This window comes from Myxine glutinosa, chromosome 13 (genome assembly GCF_964187855.1).
Source record: "Myxine glutinosa chromosome 13, kmMyxGlut1.1, whole genome shotgun sequence".
NCBI classification, from domain to species: Eukaryota; Metazoa; Chordata; class Myxini; order Myxiniformes; family Myxinidae; genus Myxine; species Myxine glutinosa.
In genome coordinates this window covers 73,818,647-73,845,428 of record NC_136273.1, presented here as the reverse complement: position 1 = coordinate 73,845,428, position 26,782 = coordinate 73,818,647, and the positions used below count along the sequence as shown (strand labels likewise).

At 49.5% G+C, this 26,782-nt stretch overlaps 1 protein-coding gene across 1 annotated transcript in view; it reads left to right on the top strand.

Moving 5' to 3' along the window:
* The window catches only part of LOC137415024 (thialysine N-epsilon-acetyltransferase), a 98,272-nt gene that overhangs the window by 9,719 nt on the left and 61,771 nt on the right, over window positions 1-26,782 (top strand). The window lies entirely within an intron of this gene.

The following is a 26,782-nucleotide window of genomic DNA, read 5'->3' as shown; positions in this document are numbered from 1 at the left end:
TTAACCCATTGACCCAGTATCGTCCGAAACCAAATCCAGTTGCTCAATTACGCCTGTAGATCACGCATGGTAAAGCCGCGACCCACATGGTGCGACCTGCTTGGTGCACCTGATTGGAATAGGGTGTGGGAACGCGAAGGGTTCAATTCACGTTCTTCCTGGCCACGTGGTCTCAAAGGTATTCTGGTCACGATTGATAACCCTTTGGCCCGTAATTGGTGGATTGGCGATTGGAGTTGCTATGCAACCCGCCGGCCATGAGTTTCGTCTCTCGGTCGATGGCTCGTGGACCTTCCACCCGATAAAGGGGAAACGGGGCCTTAACCTGCCCCACCCCCAACTCCCCTTAGTACGTCGACAGAACCGGGCATCCGCAACAATATATACTATATTGTCGCGCGATCCCGTCGGTTAACACCATAGGACCGCGGAGGACCGAACGGCTTTACATGAGGCGACGATCAAATACAGATTTGACTAGGCAGCACGGGAGGAAGAATGAAGGGGAAGAAGCAGCAAGCGCGTACCTGTAATGCGGAATGAAGTCAAACGGGAATCCGGGGTAAAATGTACAAAAATAAACAAGTTTATTTCGGAACCCGATAACAAGGAAACGCGATGATAAAACCTAATTCTAAATTGGGACGTCCCAGCACCAGACTTAACAACAGGACAAAGGAATGAATGAAATAAAGAAATCGTCATATGGTGTTCTGTGGTGCGAGCTTATCTGTCTGTAGTGGTGCATCCGTCGTCCAACGCGGCTCCCTCAGTCCGCCTCGTTCGCGCGCTCTGCCAGGCCCCGAGCGCACACGAGGTCCGGTGCGCTCAAAGCACCGAGCCTCACTCCAATCTCCGAGCACCGCTCCAAGCACCACGACAAACCAAAAGCACCACGAAGACTCAGGGAAGATGCCAACGACCACGCAGGGAAGAAGACCCAACAGATCTCCACGAGTGAAGCACGAAGGGTCCAGCACAGAGCCGATCTTTCTCAAGTCCAGCGCGGAGAGAGAGAGAGCTTCAAGCACGAGGAGAGAGAGAGAAAATGTCGTCGAGCGAGTCCTTTTGTCACCTGGTGTGTGACGTCAATCTGGCGCATTCCCAATCAGAGCCTCGATTCTTCATGGTCTCTCGAACCTTCTCCCGCCTTCCCACGTCACCGGCGCTCTTCCCTCCAATGAACAACCTCCTTCTAAATCGTGGTTTGGCGCCTTCCGCGCTGATTGGCTGAAGGTTCGAGCCTTCCGCGCCAACCAATCACACGTTCCTTAGGCGTGGCTCCATCCTGCCACGATGCTCGTCGCCCATGGTTTCGTTCTGCGCAGCCGCTTACTGCTTGTCTTCCAAAGTCATTGTTGTAAGGGAGGGAATTTAATTACTGTTGTGCACTAAGGACCTATCTAATTGTCTATATGAGAATGCGTTGCCATAAGGGACACAGGTTTGATCACCAGGTCTAACACACAGGTGTCTTATCTTAATCCCTACAACTATTTAACACACGAACATCCTTGTATGTTCACAGGTATACACTTACCCTGAAAAACCGCCTAACACACAGATCTTATTGCAGGTCGATTCGCTATCCCGACAGTCAAGTACCTACCTATTCAGATCTACCTGGCTCTAGGTATTCCTCTACCCAAATTCATAACAATATGTATATGGGAAGTACGTTACAAAATAAGTACTGTATTGCTTTAAACTCCCCCGCAAGAGATGTATAACTGTGATGGTTAGAGTGTCTGCACTGAGTCTGGGAGGTCTGTGGTTTGAACTCTGTCTGGGTCATACCAAAGACATTACATATATTACATATAGTCAATACATTACATATACATAGTCATACCAAAGACAAAGTCATACCAATGGTTTATATTAAGACCCACAATATAAACAAGACCGAAAGTCTAACAGCGGCCGAGCTGGGCTTGTTTGATACTTTAGTTGTAGAGGATAGTATGAGATGGGTGGGGATACCAGTTTTTTTTGTATACTGAATCGAGGTTCGTGAAAGAGCTAACATTTACTTCACAAACAAATCAACCAGACAAACAAAATACCCAAAAAGAGGGAGTAGGCATCTCCCGAGAGCAGGGAGATGTGTGGTAGGGAGAGGGCCCGGGGGGAGGAGGCATGGGAAGGGGGGGGGGGGGGGAGGGAGAAGTATAAAACACAAGGACACCAAGGACTTCCTGGATAGAAGTTGGTATTTCAAAAAAGTGGAATTGGGGTGAAATTAGGGGGGGTAGAAAAGATCATGGTTTTGGATGGGGGAAGATAAGAGATGGTGGTGAACAGCTGCTTTAAAGACTTGGAGGGTGGAGTGGGATTCAAGAGAGTGAGGGAGTTTGTTCCAGAGGCGGGAGAAAAGAGGAATGAAGGAGTGAAGGTGAGCAGAGAGTCTTGATTTTGGCAGTTTAACCATAAGAGGGTTGCAGGCAGATCTTGTGCGACCTGTAGGAATATTTGCGGGACAGAGCCCAGAGAGAGCTGGGGGGGCAAGGCCAGAGAGGAGTCGGTAGAAGACGGAAAGACCACCAACCTGCCTGCGGGGAGTGAGTGAGAGGCCCTTGGAGTTAGCTTCATCGTGGGAGATTCCAATGATTCTGAATGCTTTGGTTTCAACAGCGTGAAGGCGAGCTAGGTGTGAGGCAGGAGCACCAGCCCAGAGGGGAGAGCAGTATTCCATTGAGCTGCGGATGAAAGCCTTGTATGTGGTGAGGAGCTCAGGTGTGCCAAGGAAGGACTTTGCACGTCGGAGGATGCCCAGTCGGCGACTGGCTTTGGAGATTTGCAAGATTTGTCCAGGTCTGAATCCAAATTGATGATCAGAGATCAAGCCATTGGAGAAGAGGAAAGATTTGATATCCGAAGCAATGATGGATTCCATGACTTTGCTGATAATTTGGAGAAGGCTGATTGGTCTGTAGTTGCTAGGATCTGTTTTTGCACCTTTTTTGTGCAAAGCGGTGATGTTGGCTGATTTCCAAGTGTTACGTGCTCCTCCCCAAACCCCGGTCACGGTGTACCTCCGAGCCTCGAGAGGAGTCACGGCAGAAAGATGGGTTATTCTGTATGCCAAGGATCAATGGTGAAACCACACCGATTGTTACCAACAAACAAGTATTGTATTAAGGTCACACAAGAATAACGGTACAGTAACAATATTAATCAAAAGTACAATCAATATATATCATTCCTATGATGGTACCATCAGTTTCATAATATATAACTCACTGTGCTCCAAGTGAGCGAAAAGAAGAACATTCCCAATGTCTCTTTCCCGGCTTCAAGCCAAAGTTGCTTCCGGCTTCAAGCCAAAGTCGATCCACTCCAGTGATCGTCCGTACGATGTCGTATCGAGACCAGAATCCCGTTGGGTTGACAGTCACAGTCACGCTGCCAAAGCTGCGCAAAGGTGCCCTCCAGGCGACTGGGAAATCACTCCCTCGGGTATGGACGTTCCATGGCTCCCAATCGGCGAACCACAGATTTCCCACTCAAAAGCCATGTTACACACACACACACCAGATTAACGTCTGAATGCGGTGAAAATGGTTGAAGCGGTGAAAAACCTTGAGCAAAGCGCAAATCATGCACGAGGTAAAAATGGCCAACGGCCCGTTCTCGAGGCGTAACGGCACTACGATGATTCTCCTCGGAATCAACTGCAAAACCTGACACGCAGGTTGATCAGTCACAGCGATAACAACTCTGTCGCAGGAATCCCTTTCCCAGGAAACCCAACGTTCACACGTGACCCTCGTTCGCCAACGTTCGCTCAGGACCTTGAAGCAGCTTGGCTTCTTGTCCGACTCACTCACTCCTCCTCCTCCTCTTCCCCTTCGTCGTCGTCCGGTTCTGGTTTCATTTAAAGCATTAATTTTTTTTATCTTTTGAAAATAGTAATCTATTTTTCCCTTAAACGACAACAATAATAGTACATGGAATCAAAAATGTTTACAGTGAATGAAAACCACAACAACGGAAGTGACGAATCTGTAACACTTTCCCCCTTCAAGAAAGAAAGTTTGAACATCGTGAAAACTTTCTTTGTAGGCAAAAACTCTTTTAACAAACAAAAGTAAAACTCACACCCAAAAGATCAATTCAGGTGAACAACAATTAATTAATATTCCCCAAAATAAAGCAACAAAACTTCCAAACAACCTACAGGAATTTCCAAAGTTAGTTCACTCTGGATAAAGCATCGGCAACGACATTGTCCCTGCCCTTTACATGGTCAATTTCCCAAGTTGAACTCCTGCAAAGCCAAACTCCATCTCATCAACCTCTGGTTTTTATTTTTCATTTTTTGAATGAAGGTTAAGGGGTTGTGATCAAAAATCCAAAGCAAAACAAATCTATAGCACTTTTTGAAGGAGGCCGAGCTGAGAGCGAGGTTTATTCACTGCATGGACGCATTTAGGAACGTGGAGTTCATGGGTTAATCCATGTAGGAATCTTGGCTCGGCTGCTCCTGAGCACTCAGTGCTTCCAACTCTTCTCTTGATCATAAAAATCATAATCACGGTTGTAGAGTCGGGTGCTGTAGTCATGTGAGTAGCGGTCCCCATCTCGGCTACCACCGTAATAGTCATCCCGTCGAGAGTTGCCAAAACTGCGCTGCTGCTGGGAGCCTCCGTAGTAATCACGACTGCGGCCGCCACCAAAACTACTACTCCCACCCCGGGAGCCATAGCCACCCCTGAAACTACCTCCACGTTTTCCTCCTCTGTAGCCCCCTCGACGCCCATGGCCTCCTGTTATGGTCCGACCATCCAAATCCTTGCCATTCAAATCCTTTTCTGCATCTTTGGCGTCCTTTGTGTTTTCAAACGTGACAAAGCCAAACCCTCTCGACTTTTGCGTCTCCCTGTCTTTTATCAGCAGCACTTCCAAGAGTGGTCCATATTTGCCAAAGATAGAGTCCAGAACATCTTCACTTGTGTCAAAGTTCAGTCCACCTACAAAGAGCTTGCCAACATTGCCTCCATCCATGACTTGTTTGTGCTGACACTTTGTTTCAGGGTACTCGACAAGAAGGGCCTGTGCAAAGTGTTACGTGGTCCCCTCGGTGACTACCTGGTCTCGGTGACCCCCGGACCGTGAGAGGACCTTCGCCAGCAAGTAGGATGATATATATGAGCTTTCGTAACGCAACCCATATGAATTCCGGTCAAGAAGAAACCCCACACCAAGGATCCGGAATAATCAATAATATATTCCCTGAGCAATCAACAACCATCAACAATGCACAATCAATATTACAAAGATGCAAACTCATCTACACTAACTCTAAGATGGCCATCTTATATATTCCTCACGTGAGCCCCACTCCCGACTCCCTCCGTGGTCAATGTCTCTCACAATGTCTCTCGTCTCCGCACACGGGCGGTTGAACGAACCCCGGGCGGACGTGCTCCAAACGTGCCGTCTCGTACCGGGGACAGCTGCTGCAGCGCCCCTCCTTGCCAAGCAACGGGGCAAAATCCAGCGCGGCTTCCAACGCGCGCGAGGCCCCAAAGTGCGACCCGTACGCGTCCTTGTAGATGGGGCAAAACCAAGCGCGGGTTGCAACGCGTGCGAGGCTCGACGTGCGACCCGTACGCGTCCTTGTAGACGGGGCAAACCAAGCGCGGTTTGCAACGCGTGCGAGGCTCAACGTGCGACCCGTACGCGTCCTTGTAGACGGGGCAAAACCAAGCGCGGTTTGCAACGCGCGCGTGGCCCAACGTGCGACCGCTTGGTTCCGTGCACGAACTCACGGGGACTTGACGTGTCAAAAGGTAGTTACGCGTCCAGGTAACTCCTCTCGCCAAACGGGTTTCGGAACGCCTCTGTTTTCCACGCAGCGCGAGGTCGATTCCACCTTTTGTCGTCGCGGGGCGAGGAAGATCAAGAAGAAGACTCGTCCTGTTCCCTCGTGTCTTTTCTTCTTCCCTCCTCGGTCACTTCCGTTTCCGGCCACTTCCGTTTCCGGCCACTCCCTCCGAAGGGCTCCTGACCCTCCAACCACAACAACTTAATATACTCCACACGGATAAGCAAAGACCTGAATGGTAATTCCCATACATTCACATAAATATGTAACACTCCCCCCCTTCAAGAAAGAAAGTTTGAACCCAGCGAAAACTTTCTTCGCCGGCCAATTTGGAGAAACAAACCAGATAACTCAACCCCTCCAGATTACTCCCTCTGGACTAAGTACCAACAACGACATTGTCCCTGCCAAATCAAACTCCATCTCATGACCCTCTGACTTTGACCGTGAGTTTCTTGGGAATGAAGGTTAAGGGGTTGATCAAAGATCCAAAGTTAAGCAACTCGATAACACTTTCTCTGGGAGGCCAAGCCGAGTATTCACTACATGGATGCCTTTAGGAACGCGGAGTTCACGGTTAGTCCGTGCAGGAAAGTTCTCTACAGGGGCGCCTTGAGGAACGTGGAGTTCACGGTTAGTCCGTGCATGAAAGTTCACTACATGGACGCCTTTAGGAACGGCGTTCACGGTTAATTCGTGTAGGAATCTTGGCTCGGCGGCTCCGCCGCCTTCAGTGCTTCAACTTCTCAGAACTTCCCTAATAATTAGGGTGGGACCACTGGTCCCTGTAGTCCCATGAATAGCGGTCTCCTTCTCGGCCCCTACTTTGCCAATCCTTCCTTCGGGAGCGGCCGTAACTCAGGGAGCCTCCATAATAATTTTGATTGCGGCCCCCACCAAAACTACCGCCCAGTTGTCCTCTCCTGTAGACCTCTCGACGCCTACGAAATGCCTTCCCTACTGTTATGGTCCGACCCTCCAAATCCTTGCCATTCCAATTCTTCTCTGCCTCTCTGGCGTCTTTTGTGCTGGCAAACGTGACAAAGCCGAACCCTCTTGACTGTTGCGTTTCCCAGTCTCTTACCACCCGCACTTCCACCAGCGGCCCATATCTGTTGAAGACAGAGGTCAGAATTTCTTCCTCTGTTTTGAAGTTCAGTCCCCCTACAAACAACTTGGCACTTTTGTCGCCATCCCGAGCTGGTGTGGTGTTATTCTCCCTGCTGGGCTCTTTACCAACCCTCAGGTTACCATAAACTTGACCCCCGGCCAAATCATTCCCGATAACCACAGATACACCCTCTACAGGAAGCGTGGCTTGTAAACCGACGGTGACCGGTCCTGACACCAAATCGGACTCCAACTGGATGACCTGAAGGGGAGCACTAACACCACCCCCGATCCCCTGTAAACGAACACTATCCCCCGTTGCCGTCTCCTCGGACCATGGCAAAATGCCTTCAAGCATTAAAGATTGATGGGCCCCTGTGTCCCTCAATATCCTAACCGGTCTCCGGTTAGTCGAGGCTCCATCCAGTGACACAAACCCCTCTGAAATAAATGGTTGGTAACCCTTTTGATGGCGATTTCTTACGCTAGCCATCGCATTCGGAGTTGTAATAGTCGGACTCCGCTCTGGGTTGTCCCTTTTCATGAGGTAACAACTGGACATCAAGTGTCCAGGTTTCTTGCAAAACGCGCAAGTAGGTCCGGAGGAAAAACTCGGGGTCTGCCTCGGGCCCCCCGAACTATAAGTTTGTCTTGGGCCCGCATCCCTCTGATTTCGAACCGGTGGGGTATCATAGTTGTCCCCATAATCATCTCGAGGCCGCCGCCATGTATGGTCGTTCTCCGCACCTGCTGTTCCCCACCTCCCCTGCGGAGATCTAGGCGAGGAGTTAGGTTCGTGGACCCCTATTCGGTGGGTTAAGGCATAATCATCTGCCATGGTGGCTGCGTCCCACAACTTTGGTACCTTCTTTTCCTGCAGGTACACTTTGATGTCCTCGTGGACACACTGCTGGAATTCCTCCACCAGGATCAAGTACCGCAATGCCTCGAAGTCTTTCCCGACTCCTTTTGACTCACACCACCGATCAAACATGTTTTCTTTCACTCTGGCAAACTCCACATGGGTCTCACTCTCCCCCTTCCTGGCATTCCTGAATTTTTGCCTGTAAGCTTCCGGAACCAACTCATAGGCCTTGAGGATGTGCTTCTTCAGTACCTCATAATCTGCACATTGGTCCATTGGTAGCGCCGAATAAATTTCCTGAGCTTTCCCCACCAGCACACTTTGCACGAGTATGGTCCATGCCTCCTCCGGCCAGTTTAATTGTCGAGCCACTTTCTCAAAGTGTGGAAAAAATTTCGCGACTTCTTTTTCACTGAACGGTGGAACCAGCCTCACATGTCTGCCCACATCCCAGGTTTTCTGGTTAGGTGTCGACCCCGTCAGCAAGGGTGGTGCCTCTCCCCGTTCTCTCATTAACTCCAGCTCCTTGAATTTGATTTCTTGCTGAAGCTCCATGTCACGTTCCTTTAATTCCCTTTCCGCTTTTCTCTCCTCTGCTTCGAGGTCCCTTGCAGCTCTCCTCTCCTCTGCTTTTCTCCCTTCTAACCTTTCCTGGAGTTCTCGTTCCACTCTCCTTTCCTCTGCTTCTGCTTTCCTTTCTTCTTCTTTTAACCTTTCCTGGAGTTCTCGTTCCACTCTCCTTTCCTCCGCTTGTTTCTCTTCCCTCCTCTCTTCTGCTTTCCTTTCTTCTTCTGCTCTTTCCTTTTCTGCTTTCCTTTCTTCTTCTGCTCTTTCCTTTTCTGCTTTCCTTTCTTCTTCTGCTCTTTCCTTTTCTGCTTTCCTTTCTTCTTCTTTAATCCGTTCCTGGCTCCGTAACTGCAACTCCAGTTTCCGGAGCTCAACGTCTTCTGGTTCTTCGGGTAGCCACTCCCAGGCTAACTCGTCCCATGTTCCTAATCCCACCATAGATTGTATCACCGTGGCCTGCAACTCTGCCTTCCTCAAATTAGTTCGGACCTCCAAGTTAAAATGTTTGGCCAATTTCAAGAGGTCCGACTTTAGCAACGCTCGGAACTGTGCCTCACTCGGTGTTACCCCAAAGTTCTGTGCCACAAACGCCATGGTGCCTATCGTTAACACCTGTTAACCTTCACCCAAGATTTTACCGCAATTTCTCAAAACAAAAAAATTTACCAATTAATAATTAATTAATAAATTTTAATGACTAAAAATTATTATTTTATTATTTTATACAATTTTAAATCCCGGACGAGCCCCCAATTCTGTTACGTGGTCCCCTCGGTGACTACCTGGTCTCGGTGACCCCCGGACCGTGAGAGGACCTTCGCCAGCAAGTAGGATGATATATATGAGCTTTCGTAACGCAACCCATATGAATTCCGGTCAAGAAGAAACCCCACACCAAGGATCCGGAATAATCAATAATATATTCCCTGAGCAATCAACAACCATCAACAATGCACAATCAATATTACAAAGATGCAAACTCATCTACACTAACTCTAAGATGGCCATCTTATATATTCCTCACGTGAGCCCCACTCCCGACTCCCTCCGTGGTCAATGTCTCTCACAATGTCTCTCGTCTCCGCACACGGGCGGTTGAACGAACCCCGGGCGGACGTGCTCCAAACGTGCCGTCTCGTACCAGGGACAGCTGCTGCAGCGCCCCTCCTTGCCAAGCAACGGGGCAAAATCCAGCGCGGCTTCCAACGCGCGCGAGGCCCCAAAGTGCGACCCGTACGCGTCCTTGTAGACGGGGCAAACCAAGCGCGGTTTGCAACGCGTGCGAGGCTCAACGTGCGACCCGTACGCGTCCTTGTAGACGGGGCAAAACCAAGCGCGGTTTGCAACGCGCGCGTGGCCCAACGTGCGACCGCTTGGTTCCGTGCACGAACTCACGGGGACTTGACGTGTCAAAAGGTAGTTACGCGTCCAGGTAACTCCTCTCGCCAAACGGGTTTCGGAACGCCTCTGTTTTCCACGCAGCGCGAGGTCGATTCCACCTTTTGTCGTCGCGGGGCGAGGAAGATCAAGAAGAAGACTCGTCCTGTTCCCTCGTGTCTTTTCTTCTTCCCTCCTCGGTCACTTCCGTTTCCGGCCACTTCCGTTTCCGGCCACTCCCTCCGAAGGGCTCCTGACCCTCCAACCACAACAACTTAATATACTCCACACGGATAAGCAAAGACCTGAATGGTAATTCCCATACATTCACATAAATATGTAACACTCCCCCCCTTCAAGAAAGAAAGTTTGAACCCAGCGAAAACTTTCTTCGCCGGCCAATTTGGAGAAACAAACCAGATAACTCAACCCCTCCAGATTACTCCCTCTGGACTAAGTACCAACAACGACATTGTCCCTGCCAAATCAAACTCCATCTCATGACCCTCTGACTTTGACCGTGAGTTTCTTGGGAATGAAGGTTAAGGGGTTGATCAAAGATCCAAAGTTAAGCAACTCGATAACACTTTCTCCGGGAGGCCAAGCCGAGTATTCACTACATGGATGCCTTTAGGAACGCGGAGTTCACGGTTAGTCCGTGCAGGAAAGTTCTCTACAGGGGCGCCTTGAGGAACATGGAGTTCACGGTTAGTCCGTGCATGAAAGTTCACTACATGGACGCCTTTAGGAACGGCGTTCACGGTTAATTCGTGTAGGAATCTTGGCTCGGCGGCTCCGCCGCCTTCAGTGCTTCAACTTCTCAGAACTTCCCTAATAATTAGGGTGGGACCACTGGTCCCTGTAGTCCCATGAATAGCGGTCTCCTTCTCGGCCCCTACTTTGCCAATCCTTCCTTCGGGAGCGGCCGTAACTCAGGGAGCCTCCATAATAATTTTGATTGCGGCCCCCACCAAAACTACCGCCCAGTTGTCCTCTCCTGTAGACCTCTCGACGCCTACGAAATGCCTTCCCTACTGTTATGGTCCGACCCTCCAAATCCTTGCCATTCCAATTCTTCTCTGCCTCTCTGGCGTCTTTTGTGCTGGCAAACGTGACAAAGCCGAACCCTCTTGACTGTTGCGTTTCCCAGTCTCTTACCACCCGCACTTCCACCAGCGGCCCATATCTGTTGAAGACAGAGGTCAGAATTTCTTCCTCTGTTTTGAAGTTCAGTCCCCCTACAAACAACTTGGCACTTTTGTCGCCATCCCGAGCTGGTGTGGTGTTATTCTCCCTGCTGGGCTCTTTACCAACCCTCAGGTTACCATAAACTTGACCCCCGGCCAAATCATTCCCGATAACCACAGATACACCCTCTACAGGAAGCGTGGCTTGTAAACCGACGGTGACCGGTCCTGACACCAAATCGGACTCCAACTGGATGACCTGAAGGGGAGCACTAACACCACCCCCGATCCCCTGTAAACGAACACTATCCCCCGTTGCCGTCTCCTCGGACCATGGCAAAATGCCTTCAAGCATTAAAGATTGATGGGCCCCTGTGTCCCTCAATATCCTAACCGGTCTCCGGTTAGTCGAGGCTCCATCCAGTGACACAAACCCCTCTGAAATAAATGGTTGGTAACCCTTTTGATGGCGATTTCTTACGCTAGCCATCGCATTCGGAGTTGTAATAGTCGGACTCCGCTCTGGGTTGTCCCTTTTCATGAGGTAACAACTGGACATCAAGTGTCCAGGTTTCTTGCAAAACGCGCAAGTAGGTCCGGAGGAAAAACTCGGGGTCTGCCTCGGGCCCCCCGAACTATAAGTTTGTCTTGGGCCCGCATCCCTCTGATTTCGAACCGGTGGGGTATCATAGTTGTCCCCATAATCATCTCGAGGCCGCCGCCATGTATGGTCGTTCTCCGCACCTGCTGTTCCCCACCTCCCCTGCGGAGATCTAGGCGAGGAGTTAGGTTCGTGGACCCCTATTCGGTGGGTTAAGGCATAATCATCTGCCATGGTGGCTGCGTCCCACAACTTTGGTACCTTCTTTTCCTGCAGGTACACTTTGATGTCCTCGTGGACACACTGCTGGAATTCCTCCACCAGGATCAAGTACCGCAATGCCTCGAAGTCTTTCCCGACTCCTTTTGACTCACACCACCGATCAAACATGTTTTCTTTCACTCTGGCAAACTCCACATGGGTCTCACTCTCCCCCTTCCTGGCATTCCTGAATTTTTGCCTGTAAGCTTCCGGAACCAACTCATAGGCCTTGAGGATGTGCTTCTTCAGTACCTCATAATCTGCACATTGGTCCATTGGTAGCGCCGAATAAATTTCCTGAGCTTTCCCCACCAGCACACTTTGCACGAGTATGGTCCATGCCTCCTCCGGCCAGTTTAATTGTCGAGCCACTTTCTCAAAGTGTGGAAAAAATTTCGCGACTTCTTTTTCACTGAACGGTGGAACCAGCCTCACATGTCTGCCCACATCCCAGGTTTTCTGGTTAGGTGTCGACCCCGTCAGCAAGGGTGGTGCCTCTCCCCGTTCTCTCATTAACTCCAGCTCCTTGAATTTGATTTCTTGCTGAAGCTCCATGTCACGTTCCTTTAATTCCCTTTCCGCTTTTCTCTCCTCTGCTTCGAGGTCCCTTGCAGCTCTCCTCTCCTCTGCTTTTCTCCCTTCTAACCTTTCCTGGAGTTCTCGTTCCACTCTCCTTTCCTCTGCTTCTGCTTTCCTTTCTTCTTCTTTTAACCTTTCCTGGAGTTCTCGTTCCACTCTCCTTTCCTCCGCTTGTTTCTCTTCCCTCCTCTCTTCTGCTTTCCTTTCTTCTTCTGCTCTTTCCTTTTCTGCTTTCCTTTCTTCTTCTGCTCTTTCCTTTTCTGCTTTCCTTTCTTCTTCTGCTCTTTCCTTTTCTGCTTTCCTTTCTTCTTCTTTAATCCGTTCCTGGCTCCGTAACTGCAACTCCAGTTTCCGGAGCTCAACGTCTTCTGGTTCTTCGGGTAGCCACTCCCAGGCTAACTCGTCCCATGTTCCTAATCCCACCATAGATTGTATCACCGTGGCCTGCAACTCTGCCTTCCTCAAATTAGTTCGGACCTCCAAGTTAAAATGTTTGGCCAATTTCAAGAGGTCCGACTTTAGCAACGCTCGGAACTGTGCCTCACTCGGTGTTACCCCAAAGTTCTGTGCCACAAACGCCATGGTGCCTATCGTTAACACCTGTTAACCTTCACCCAAGATTTTACCGCAATTTCTCAAAACAAAAAAATTTACCAATTAATAATTAATTAATAAATTTTAATGACTAAAAATTATTATTTTATTATTTTATACAATTTTAAATCCCGGACGAGCCCCCAATTCTGTTACGTGGTCCCCTCGGTGACTACCTGGTCTCGGTGACCCCCGGACCGTGAGAGGACCTTCGCCAGCAAGTAGGATGATATATATGAGCTTTCGTAACGCAACCCATATGAATTCCGGTCAAGAAGAAACCCCACACCAAGGATCCGGAATAATCAATAATATATTCCCTGAGCAATCAACAACCATCAACAATGCACAATCAATATTACAAAGATGCAAACTCATCTACACTAACTCTAAGATGGCCATCTTATATATTCCTCACGTGAGCCCCACTCCCGACTCCCTCCGTGGTCAATGTCTCTCACAATGTCTCTCGTCTCCGCACACGGGCGGTTGAACGAACCCCGGGCGGACGTGCTCCAAACGTGCCGTCTCGTACCAGGGACAGCTGCTGCAGCGCCCCTCCTTGCCAAGCAACGGGGCAAAATCCAGCGCGGCTTCCAACGCGCGCGAGGCCCCAAAGTGCGACCCGTACGCGTCCTTGTAGACGGGGCAAACCAAGCGCGGTTTGCAACGCGTGCGAGGCTCAACGTGCGACCCGTACGCGTCCTTGTAGACGGGGCAAAACCAAGCGCGGTTTGCAACGCGCGCGTGGCCCAACGTGCGACCGCTTGGTTCCGTGCACGAACTCACGGGGACTTGACGTGTCAAAAGGTAGTTACGCGTCCAGGTAACTCCTCTCGCCAAACGGGTTTCGGAACGCCTCTGTTTTCCACGCAGCGCGAGGTCGATTCCACCTTTTGTCGTCGCGGGGCGAGGAAGATCAAGAAGAAGACTCGTCCTGTTCCCTCGTGTCTTTTCTTCTTCCCTCCTCGGTCACTTCCGTTTCCGGCCACTTCCGTTTCCGGCCACTCCCTCCGAAGGGCTCCTGACCCTCCAACCACAACAACTTAATATACTCCACACGGATAAGCAAAGACCTGAATGGTAATTCCCATACATTCACATAAATATGTAACACTCCCCCCCTTCAAGAAAGAAAGTTTGAACCCAGCGAAAACTTTCTTCGCCGGCCAATTTGGAGAAACAAACCAGATAACTCAACCCCTCCAGATTACTCCCTCTGGACTAAGTACCAACAACGACATTGTCCCTGCCAAATCAAACTCCATCTCATGACCCTCTGACTTTGACCGTGAGTTTCTTGGGAATGAAGGTTAAGGGGTTGATCAAAGATCCAAAGTTAAGCAACTCGATAACACTTTCTCCGGGAGGCCAAGCCGAGTATTCACTACATGGATGCCTTTAGGAACGCGGAGTTCACGGTTAGTCCGTGCAGGAAAGTTCTCTACAGGGGCGCCTTGAGGAACGTGGAGTTCACGGTTAGTCCGTGCATGAAAGTTCACTACATGGACGCCTTTAGGAACGGCGTTCACGGTTAATTCGTGTAGGAATCTTGGCTCGGCGGCTCCGCCGCCTTCAGTGCTTCAACTTCTCAGAACTTCCCTAATAATTAGGGTGGGACCACTGGTCCCTGTAGTCCCATGAATAGCGGTCTCCTTCTCGGCCCCTACTTTGCCAATCCTTCCTTCGGGAGCGGCCGTAACTCAGGGAGCCTCCATAATAATTTTGATTGCGGCCCCCACCAAAACTACCGCCCAGTTGTCCTCTCCTGTAGACCTCTCGACGCCTACGAAATGCCTTCCCTACTGTTATGGTCCGACCCTCCAAATCCTTGCCATTCCAATTCTTCTCTGCCTCTCTGGCGTCTTTTGTGCTGGCAAACGTGACAAAGCCGAACCCTCTTGACTGTTGCGTTTCCCAGTCTCTTACCACCCGCACTTCCACCAGCGGCCCATATCTGTTGAAGACAGAGGTCAGAATTTCTTCCTCTGTTTTGAAGTTCAGTCCCCCTACAAACAACTTGGCACTTTTGTCGCCATCCCGAGCTGGTGTGGTGTTATTCTCCCTGCTGGGCTCTTTACCAACCCTCAGGTTACCATAAACTTGACCCCCGGCCAAATCATTCCCGATAACCACAGATACACCCTCTACAGGAAGCGTGGCTTGTAAACCGACGGTGACCGGTCCTGACACCAAATCGGACTCCAACTGGATGACCTGAAGGGGAGCACTAACACCACCCCCGATCCCCTGTAAACGAACACTATCCCCCGTTGCCGTCTCCTCGGACCATGGCAAAATGCCTTCAAGCATTAAAGATTGATGGGCCCCTGTGTCCCTCAATATCCTAACCGGTCTCCGGTTAGTCGAGGCTCCATCCAGTGACACAAACCCCTCTGAAATAAATGGTTGGTAACCCTTTTGATGGCGATTTCTTACGCTAGCCATCGCATTCGGAGTTGTAATAGTCGGACTCCGCTCTGGGTTGTCCCTTTTCATGAGGTAACAACTGGACATCAAGTGTCCAGGTTTCTTGCAAAACGCGCAAGTAGGTCCGGAGGAAAAACTCGGGGTCTGCCTCGGGCCCCCCGAACTATAAGTTTGTCTTGGGCCCGCATCCCTCTGATTTCGAACCGGTGGGGTATCATAGTTGTCCCCATAATCATCTCGAGGCCGCCGCCATGTATGGTCGTTCTCCGCACCTGCTGTTCCCCACCTCCCCTGCGGAGATCTAGGCGAGGAGTTAGGTTCGTGGACCCCTATTCGGTGGGTTAAGGCATAATCATCTGCCATGGTGGCTGCGTCCCACAACTTTGGTACCTTCTTTTCCTGCAGGTACACTTTGATGTCCTCGTGGACACACTGCTGGAATTCCTCCACCAGGATCAAGTACCGCAATGCCTCGAAGTCTTTCCCGACTCCTTTTGACTCACACCACCGATCAAACATGTTTTCTTTCACTCTGGCAAACTCCACATGGGTCTCACTCTCCCCCTTCCTGGCATTCCTGAATTTTTGCCTGTAAGCTTCCGGAACCAACTCATAGGCCTTGAGGATGTGCTTCTTCAGTACCTCATAATCTGCACATTGGTCCATTGGTAGCGCCGAATAAATTTCCTGAGCTTTCCCCACCAGCACACTTTGCACGAGTATGGTCCATGCCTCCTCCGGCCAGTTTAATTGTCGAGCCACTTTCTCAAAGTGTGGAAAAAATTTCGCGACTTCTTTTTCACTGAACGGTGGAACCAGCCTCACATGTCTGCCCACATCCCAGGTTTTCTGGTTAGGTGTCGACCCCGTCAGCAAGGGTGGTGCCTCTCCCCGTTCTCTCATTAACTCCAGCTCCTTGAATTTGATTTCTTGCTGAAGCTCCATGTCACGTTCCTTTAATTCCCTTTCCGCTTTTCTCTCCTCTGCTTCGAGGTCCCTTGCAGCTCTCCTCTCCTCTGCTTTTCTCCCTTCTAACCTTTCCTGGAGTTCTCGTTCCACTCTCCTTTCCTCTGCTTCTGCTTTCCTTTCTTCTTCTTTTAACCTTTCCTGGAGTTCTCGTTCCACTCTCCTTTCCTCCGCTTGTTTCTCTTCCCTCCTCTCTTCTGCTTTCCTTTCTTCTTCTGCTCTTTCCTTTTCTGCTTTCCTTTCTTCTTCTGCTCTTTCCTTTTCTGCTTTCCTTTCTTCTTCTGCTCTTTCCTTTTCTGCTTTCCTTTCTTCTTCTTTAATCCGTTCCTGGCTCCGTAACTGCAACTCCAGTTTCCGGAGCTCAACGTCTTCTGGTTCTTCGGGTAGCCACTCCCAGGCTAACTCGTCCCATGTTCCTAATCCCACCATAGATTGTATCACCGTGGCCTGCAACTCTGCCTTCCTCAAATTAGTTCGGACCTCCAAGTTAAAATGTTTGGCCAATTTCAAGAGGTCCGACTTTAGCAACGCTCGGAACTGTGCCTCACTCGGTGTTACCCCAAAGTTCTGTGCCACAAACGCCATGGTGCCTATCGTTAACACCTGTTAACCTTCACCCAAGATTTTACCGCAATTTCTCAAAACAAAAAAATTTACCAATTAATAATTAATTAATAAATTTTAATTACTAAAAATTATTATTTTATTATTTTATACAATTTTAAATCCCGGACGAGCCCCCAATTCTGTTACGTGGTCCCCTCGGTGACTACCTGGTCTCGGTGACCCCCGGACCGTGAGAGGACCTTCGCCAGCAAGTAGGATGATATATATGAGCTTTCGTAACGCAACCCATATGAATTCCGGTCAAGAAGAAACCCCACACCAAGGATCTGGAATAATCAATAATATATTCCCTGAGCAATCAACAACCATCAACAATGCACAATCAATATTACAAAGATGCAAACTCATCTACACTAACTCTAAGATGGCCATCTTATATATTCCTCACGTGAGCCCCACTCCCGACTCCCTCCGTGGTCAATGTCTCTCACAATGTCTCTCGTCTCCGCACACGGGCGGTTGAACGAACCCCGGGCGGACGTGCTCCAAACGTGCCGTCTCGTACCAGGGACAGCTGCTGCAGCGCCCCTCCTTGCCAAGCAACGGGGCAAAATCCAGCGCGGCTTCCAACGCGCGCGAGGCCCCAAAGTGCGACCCGTACGCGTCCTTGTAGACGGGGCAAAACCAAGCGCGGGTTGCAACGCGTGCGAGGCTCGACGTGCGACCCGTACGCGTCCTTGTAGACGGGGCAAACCAAGCGCGGTTTGCAACGCGTGCGAGGCTCAACGTGCGACCCGTACGCGTCCTTGTAGACGGGGCAAAACCAAGCGCGGTTTGCAACGCGCGCGTGGCCCAACGTGCGACCGCTTGGTTCCGTGCACGAACTCACGGGGACTTGACGTGTCAAAAGGTAGTTACGCGTCCAGGTAACTCCTCTCGCCAAACGGGTTTCGGAACGCCTCTGTTTTCCACGCAGCGCGAGGTCGATTCCACCTTTTGTCGTCGCGGGGCGAGGAAGATCAAGAAGAAGACTCGTCCTGTTCCCTCGTGTCTTTTCTTCTTCCCTCCTCGGTCACTTCCGTTTCCGGCCACTTCCGTTTCCGGCCACTCCCTCCGAAGGGCTCCTGACCCTCCAACCACAACAACTTAATATACTCCACACGGATAAGCAAAGACCTGAATGGTAATTCCCATACATTCACATAAATATGTAACAAAAGCGTGACGTCAGTACCTTCTCCTTCTCTTCAGAGCGCTTCCTACCCATAGCACGAGTCGCGCCACAGGATGGAAAGATACCCGAAATCTCCTGCTCTAACTGTGCGGTGTTATTTTCCATACTAGGCTTTTCAACAAACATCGGATTACCAGAAACTCGACCACCGGCCAAATCATTCCCAATAACAAAAGAGATTCCCTTTACAGGAAGAGTGGCTTGTAAACCTATGGTGACCGGTCCTGACACCAAATCAGACTTCAAATGGATGACATGAAGTGGAGCTTTAACATAGCCACCAACCCCCTGTAAAAGAACACTAACACCAGTTGCCGTCTTCTCTGACAATGGCAAAATGCCCTCAAGCATCAAAGATTGATGTGCTCCTGTGTCCCTCAATACCCTAAGAGGTCTCTGGTTAGTTAAGTCCCCATCCAGTGACACAAACCCCTCGGAAATAAAAGGTTTGTAACCCACTTGAACAAGGTCGTTCTGTGATGCCGTAACTTTGGCATGGGAACCTTCACAAGGCACTGTCCTCCAAGGACGATTTCTCGCATAGGCCAATGCATTCGGAGTTGTACTAGTCTGACTCCGCTCCTGATTTTTCCTTTTCAGGACATAACATTGGGACATCAAATGCCCAGGTTTCTTGCAAAAAGCGCAAGTAGGCCCGGAGGAAAAACTCGTGGTCTGCCTCGGGCCCCCCGGAAGATAAGTCTGTCTTGGAACTGTAGTCTTCTGATCCCTAAAAGTCACGGTATCAGATTTGTCCCCATAGTCATCTCAAGGCCGCCTCCATGAATATTTGTTCTCCGCACCTGATTTACCATAACTCCCCTGGCTAACTCTAGGCGGGAAGTTAGGTTTGTGGAACCCCAACCTGTGTGTCAAGGCATAGTCATCTGCCACGGTTGCTGCCTCATACAACTCTGGTACTTTATTTTCATCCAGATGTACTTTAATGTCCGCGTGGACACACTGTTTGAATTCCTCCACCAAGATCAATTGTCGCAACAGGTTGAAGTCTTTTCCCAATCCCCTTCGAGTCACACCACCGATCAAACATGGTTTCCTTCATTCTGGCAAACTCCACATGGGTCTCACTCTCCCTCTTCCTGGCATTCCTGAATTTTTGTCGGTAAGCTTCAGGGACCAATTCATAGGCTTTGAGAATGGCTTTCTTCACTTTCTCATAATCTGCACATTGGTCAATCGGTAAAGCCGAAAATATATCTTGAGCTTTACCCACCAAAACACTTTGCACTAACATAGTCCAGGACCCCACAGGCCATTTTAGCATTTGAGCCACTTTCTCAAAGTGTGAAAAAAACTTGGCTACCTCCTTTTCATTGAAGGGTGGAACCAGCCTCACATGCCTCCCAACATCCCAAGTGTTCTGACTAGTTGTCGAACTCGCTGGCATGGATACTACTTCTCTCCGTTCCCCCAGTAATTCCAGCTCCTTGAGTTTAAGTTCCTTCTGATACTCCATGTCCCGTTCCTTTAACTCCCTTTCGGCTCTCCTTTCCTCTGCTCTTTCCTCTGCTCTTCTTTCTTCTTCAGCTCTCCTTTCCTCTGCTCTTCTTTCTTCTTCAGCTCTCCTTTCCTCTGCTCTTCTTTCTTCTTCAGCTCTCCTTTCCTCTGCAGCACTCCTTTCCTCTGCTCTTTGCTCTGCTCTTCTTTCCTCGAGTTCTCGTTCCTGTTCTGCTCTTTCCTTTGCTCTTCTTTCCTCGGCTTTCCATTCCAACTCTTTTAACCTTTCCTGGCTCTGCAGTTGCATCTCCATTTTCCGGAGCTCCACATTTTCTTTTTCCTCGGGTAACCAATCCAAGGCTACCTCTTTCCATGTTCCTTGTCCCACCAGAGATTCTACCACCAATGTCTGCATCTCTGCTTTCTTCATATAAACTCGGACCTAAGAGTGATAAAATATTTGGCCAATATCAAGAGTTTTTTTTTTTTTTTTTTTTTTTTTTTTTTTGTATACAAGATCGAGGCTCGTGAAAGAGCGAACATTAATCACACAGAAAGACAAACCGACACATAAAACATACAACATCGGGAGCGGTAGACAAGATGGGGAGAGAGGGGGAAGGACACAAAACACAACATTTGAGAGCAGGTACCGAGAGACATGGAGACATCGAGAGATCTGAGAGAGGGCGAGGGCTTTGGGGGGGGGGGGGGCATGGGAAGGGGGCGGTGGGAGAGGTATAAAACATATGGACACTGCCAGGACTTCCAGGAAAGAAGTTGGAATTTCAAACAAGGTGGATCTGGGGTGAATTAGTGGGGGTAGAAAAGATCAAGGTTTTGGATGGGGGAAGATAAGAGATGGTGGTGAACAGCTGTTTTAAAGACCTGGAGGGAGGAGTGGGATTGAAGGGAGTGAGGGAGTTTGTTCCAGAGGCGGGAGAAAAGAGGAATGAAAGAGTGAAGGTGAGCAGAGAGCCGAGATTTCGGCAGTTTAACCATCAGAGGGTTGCTGGCAGATCTTGTGCGACCTGTAGGAATATTTGGGGGACAGAGCACAGAGAGAGCTGGGGGTGCAAGGCCGGAGAGGAGTCGGTAGAAGACAGAAAGACCACCTACCTGCCTGCGGTGAGTGAGTGAAAGGCCCTCAGAGATAGCTTCATCGCGGGAGATTCCAATAATTCTGAAAGCTTTGGTTTCAACAGCGTGAAGCCGAGCTAGGTGTGAGGCAGGAGCACCGGCCCATAGGGGAGAACAGTATTCCATTGAGCTGCGGATGAAAGCCTTGTATGTGGTGAGGAGCTCAGGTGTGCCGAGGAAGGACTTCGCACGACGGAGGATGCCCAGTCGGCGACTGGCTTTGGAGGCCAGCTTGGAAATGTGGTTTTCCCAAGAAAGATCATGGCAGATAGTGAGACCCAAAATCTTGAGCGACAGAACTTCTTGGAGAGGATTGTTGAGAAAGTAGATGGGAGGGTTGTCCAGTCGATCTTTTCGGAGAGACATAGTAAGAGTGTGAGATTTGTCAGGATTGAAAGACATGTTCCACTTGTTTGACCAGTCTGTGATTTTGTCCAGGTCTTCAGAGAGTGAGGAGGCAGCAGACTGCCGATCTGAGGGAGAGGAATGGAGCAGCAGAGAGTGGAGTCATCAGCAAAGAGATAGAGAGGATTTTCGAGAGAGTCAGAGAGATCATTGATGAAGACCAGAAAAAGCACGGGGCCCAGAACACTGCCTTGGGGAACTCCAGCCTGAACAGGAAGAGGAGATGAGAGAAACCCATTCAGGGCCACACGTTGACGACGACTAGAGAGGAAGTCCGCCAGCCATGCGTGGAGATTTCCATGGATACCAAAGGAGGAGAGTTTGGTGAGCAGAGCGGGGTGCCAGACCGTGTCGAAGGCACGTGATATGTCGAGGGAGACAGCTCTAATTTCCTGTTTGGCATTGAGGACCTCCATCCATTGTTGAGACAGCAGAAGCAGCATGTCCAGAGTAGAGTGACCTGGTCTGAAACCAAATTGATGATCAGTGATCAAGCCATTGGAGAAGAGGAAAGATTTCATATCCGAAGCAATGATGGATTCCATGACTTTGCTGATAATTGGGAGAAGGCTGATTGGTCTGTAGTTGCTAGGATCTGTTTTTGCACCTTTTTTGTGCAAAGCGGTGATGTTGGCTGATTTCCAAGCAGATGGCAGTTTACCTTGAGCAAAAGAGAGGGTGAAGAGAACAGAGAGAGGGTGAGATAGAGCAGCAGAGCAGGATTTTAGGACCCGTGGGCTGATGCCGTCGGGTCCAGTTGCAGAATCAGAGTCGAGGGTTGACAGAAACTTTTCCACCTTGTCAGGAGGAAAGGACACGGAGTCCAGGAGCAGCAGGGTACGACTGGGTATGGTGGGTACAGAGAGGGATGGGTTTGGGACACAAGATTTAGAGGCAAACACAGAGTTGAGGCATTCAGCTTTTTCACGTGCGGAGTCAGCTGTGTAGCCGTTTGAGGTAAGGGAGGGGATGGAGGGGGAACAAACACCAGAAACGGATTTGACCAGACGCCACCAGGATTTGGAAGAGGGAGACAGATAAGAGAGTTCGGTCTTGAGAACGGAGAGATATTGTTTCCTGGCTCTCCTGAGGGTGGACACACACTTGTTTCGGGCTTTGTGAAAGGAAATGAGATTTCCTTCCGTTGGATTTGCTTTCCAGGAGACGAAGGCAAGTTGTTTCTGGGCAACAGCCTCACCACAAGATTCCGTGTACCATGGACGGGAGGAAGGGTATGACAACTGAAGACGGGATGGGATAAATCTGTGCATGAGAGAGAGCAATTTACTTTGGAAGAATTCCCAGGATGAGTTGATGTCAGAGGTGGTAGAGATGGGAGACCAGTCCAGATGATTGATGGCTGCTTGAAGACCATGCCAGTTGGCCTGAGTGAAATGCCAGACTCGTCGACGCTGAGCAGGCTCCCTGAGGATGGTCAGAGAGATGTCCACTTTAACAAGGACATGATCAGATGATCCGATCGGAGCAGAAGAAGAGCAGCAGACATTTTCAGGGAAGTTAGTCATAACCAAGTCCAGAAGAGAAGATGTTCCGTTGACTGAGATCCGGGTCGGGAAATTGACAGATTGTGTCAGTCCCAGTGAGTCGCAGACGTCCTTTGCTGAGGAGCCATGGCTGGTGAGAGAGGTACCCACACCCAGCCAACTGGCATGATGACAGTTGAAATCACCACATATGAGGAAGAGAGAGTTGGGATGAGTAGATAGAAGTTGGTCCATATCATCAGACAGCGAGATGTAGATGGAGTCATCACTGTTTGGTGGACGGTACAACACACATATGAACAAGAGGTGGGAGCGAAGGGGAAGCCGTAGCCAGAGGTATTCCTGGGGGTGAGGTGGAGAGAGTGCAGTGCAGGGCGAGTGAGGAAGTGAGTTTTTGATAAAGATAGCAACCCCGCCTCCAGGACGAGGCTCAGGTCTATCATACCGGAGGAGGGAGTAGCCCGGGAGAGATACTATGGAATCAGAGACATCATAAAGGAGGAAAGTTTCTGTTAAGCAGATCACGTCTGGTTTGACAGAAGCAACCTGTATGGAGAGATCAGTTAAGTTTGAACGAAGGCCCCGGATGTTTGAGGTCCATACCGTTAATGAAGAGGAAGGGGGAGCATCAGATACAGAACAGGGGGGAGGAGGGGTAGGGTAAGATGTGGAAGAGGTGGAAGAGGTAGGGAGAGCTGTTGAAGGTGTGTCAGAGATTTCAGAATAGCTCGGAGAAAGGGAAGGATGGGGCGGACAAAAGGTTTGATGGTGATTTGGTGAGCCACAATGAGGTGTTATTTGAGGAGGGGGAAGAGCGAGGCAGAAGGTTGGGGGAGATGGAGGTGAGAGTTTGAAGGGGGAAGAAGCGGGGAGGACGCTTTGAGGAGGGGGAGGGAGAGGGGGGAAATTGAGAAGCAATGAGGGTGGGGAGATTTGAAGGGGAGGGGTGAGGGGGGAGTTTGGGAGGGAAGGGACAAGGGGAGGGATTTGAAAGGGATGGGATATGGGGGAGATTTGGAGGGGAGGGGTGAGGCAGGAGTCTAGGAGGGGAGGGGCGAGGGGGCGTCTTGGCGGGGAGGGGTGAGGGGGTAGTTTAGGAGGGAGGGGGCAAGGGGGGAGATTTGAAAGGGATGGGTGATGGGGAAGATTTGGAGGGGAGGGGTGATGGGGAAGATTTGGAGGGGAGGGGTTATGGGGAAGATTTGGAGGGGAGGGGTGAGATTGGATTTTTGAAAGTGTACGATTTATGGGAAACGAACATTTATTGCAAAATGAGTTTCTTGTGACCTTTGAGTTAAAAATACGTTTAAGGACGCTGGATGGAGGATGGAGTGCAGGAGAGTTTAGGGAATGTAGAAAAAAGGCACTATAGGAGATGGATATTTTTTTTGGGATGAATTGATTTGGTGAGCAAGTCGAAAGCAGCCTTTTAAAGAGAAGAAGAAAAAGGTGTTATAAAATATGACGGAATACATAACTTGAGGGGAAAGTGTAAACATTGAAGGTTAATGAGTGAAAACTATCTGGGGAAATGGGGGAGAAACACGTGGTCGAAGAACGAACGAACGAATACGAACGAATAAGAATGAAAAAACGAATGAGAACAGAGAAGGAAATGTTATTATTATTTTTATTATTATTTTTTTTTTTTGAGTTGAGATTTACACAAGGAAGTAGGCTATGGGTGAAAAGACTGGGAATACAGAGAACGAAAGTTATTGGATCACAAACGACGGACCGCTGAGAGAAAAACAAAGCCTCAAGGTTGTACAGTGCACACTGTACAAGGCCTCAAGACACGACACGAATTAACACGATTTTCAATACAGGTATGAAAGATTTGCACCGAAAAATCTTCGTCGGGACACAATATGCGTACAACACCATAAATAAATACAGTTTTAACGAAAATACAAATGGGAACAATCACTTAACTTCGATTTCAAATCGTTCGCGACGCGGCAAAGGCCTTGCTCGCGACACGATCTTTTTAACGATTGGAACTGTGCCTCATTAGGGGACGCCGCAAACTTTTCTACGTCAAACACCATGGTGACTATTAGTTAGCACCTGTTAACCTTCACACAAAAAATTTCAAATTTTTTGGAAAAAATTTGGGAATGTTAGAAACATTCCAAATTTGTGAATTTTGGGAATGTTCGGGAATTCTATCCCAGACGAGCCCCCAATTTCTGTTACGTGCTCCTCCCCAAACCCCGGTCAGGGTGTACCTCCGAGCCCCGAGAGGAGTCACGGCAGAAAGATGTGTTATTCTGTATGCCAAAGATCAATGGTGAAACAACACCAATTGTTACAAACAAACAAGTATTGTATTAAGGTCACACAAGAATAACGGTACAGTAACAATATTAATCAAAAGTACAATCAATATATATCATTCCTATGATGGTACCATCAGTTTCGTAATATATAACTCACTGTGCTCCAAGTGAGCGAAAAGAAGAACATTCCCAATGTCTCTTTCCCAGCTTCAAGCCAAAGTTGATTCCGGCTTCAAGCCAAAGTCGATCCACTCCAGTGATCGTCCGTACGATGTCGTATCGAGACCAGAATCCCGTTGGGTTGACAGTCACAGTCAGCTGCCAAAGCTGCGCAAAGGTATCCTCCAGGCGACTGGGAAATCACTCCCTCGGGTATGGACGTTCCACGGCTCCCAATCGGAGAACCACAGATTTCCGCCTCAAAAGCCACGTGACACACACACACCAGATTAACGTCTGAATGCGGTGAAAATGGTTGAAGCGGTGAAAAACCTTGAGCGAAGCGCAAATCCTGCGCAAGGTAAAAATGGCCGACGGCCCTTTCTCGAGGCGTAACGGCACTACCATGATTCTCCTCGGAATCAACCGCAAAACCTGACACGCAGGTTGATCTGTCACAGCGATAACAACTCTGTCGCAGGAATCCCTTTCCCAGGAAACCCAACATTCACACATGACCCTCGTTCGCCAACGTTCGCTCAGGACCTTGAAGCAGCTCGGCTTCTTGTCCGACTCACTCACTCCGCCTTCTCCTCCTCCTATTCCTCTTCGTCGTCTTCCGGTTCCGGTTTCATTTAAAACATTAATTTTTTTTACCTTTGGAAAATAGTAATCTATTTTTCCCTTAAACGACAACAATAATAGTACATGGAATCAAAAATGTTTACAGTGGATGAAAACCACAACAACGGAAGTGACTAATCCGTAACACCAAGATGCTGGCAAATGACCTTGAGCAAAAGAGAGGGTGAATAGAACAGAGAGAGGGTGAGATAGAGCGGCAGAGCAGGATTTTACGACCCGTGGGCTGATGCCGTCTGGTCCAGTTGCAGAATCAGAGTCGAGGTTTAACAAAAACTTCTCCACCTTGTCAGGAGAGAAGGACACAGAGTCCAGGAGCAGTTGGTTTCGACTGGGTAAGGTGGGAACAGAGAGAGATGGGTTTGGGACACAAGATTTTGAGGTAAACACAGAGTTGAGGCATTCGGCTTTGTCACGTGCGGTGTCAACTGCGTAGCCATTTGAGGTAATGGAGGGGATGGAGGGGGAACAAACACCAGAAACGGATTTGACCAGACGCCACCAGGATTTAGAGGAAGGAGACAGGTTTGAGAGTTCAATCTTGATTGTGGAAAGAGAGTGCTTCCTGGCACTCCTGAGGGTAGACACACACTTGTTCCGAGCTTGGTGGAAGGAACTGAGATTGCCTTCGGTTGGATTTGCCTTCCAAGAGGCAAAGGCAAGTTGTTTCAGGGCAACTGCCTCACCACAAGATTCAGTGTACCATGGATGGGAGGAAGGGTAAGACAACTGAAGACGAGATGGGATAAATCTGTGCATGAGAGAGAGCAGTTTGCTTTGGAAGAATTCCCAGGAAGAATTATTGATGTCAGAGGCAGTAGAGATGGGAGACCAGTCCAGATGATTGATGGCTGCTTGCAGACCGTGCCAGTCAGCCTGAGTGAAATGCCAGACTCGTCGGCGCTGAGGATGGTCTCTGAGAATGGCCAGAGAGATGTCCACTTTAACAAGCACATGATCAGAAGAACCGATTGGAGCAGAAGAAGAGCAGCAGACATTTGCAGGGAAGTTTGTCATAACCAA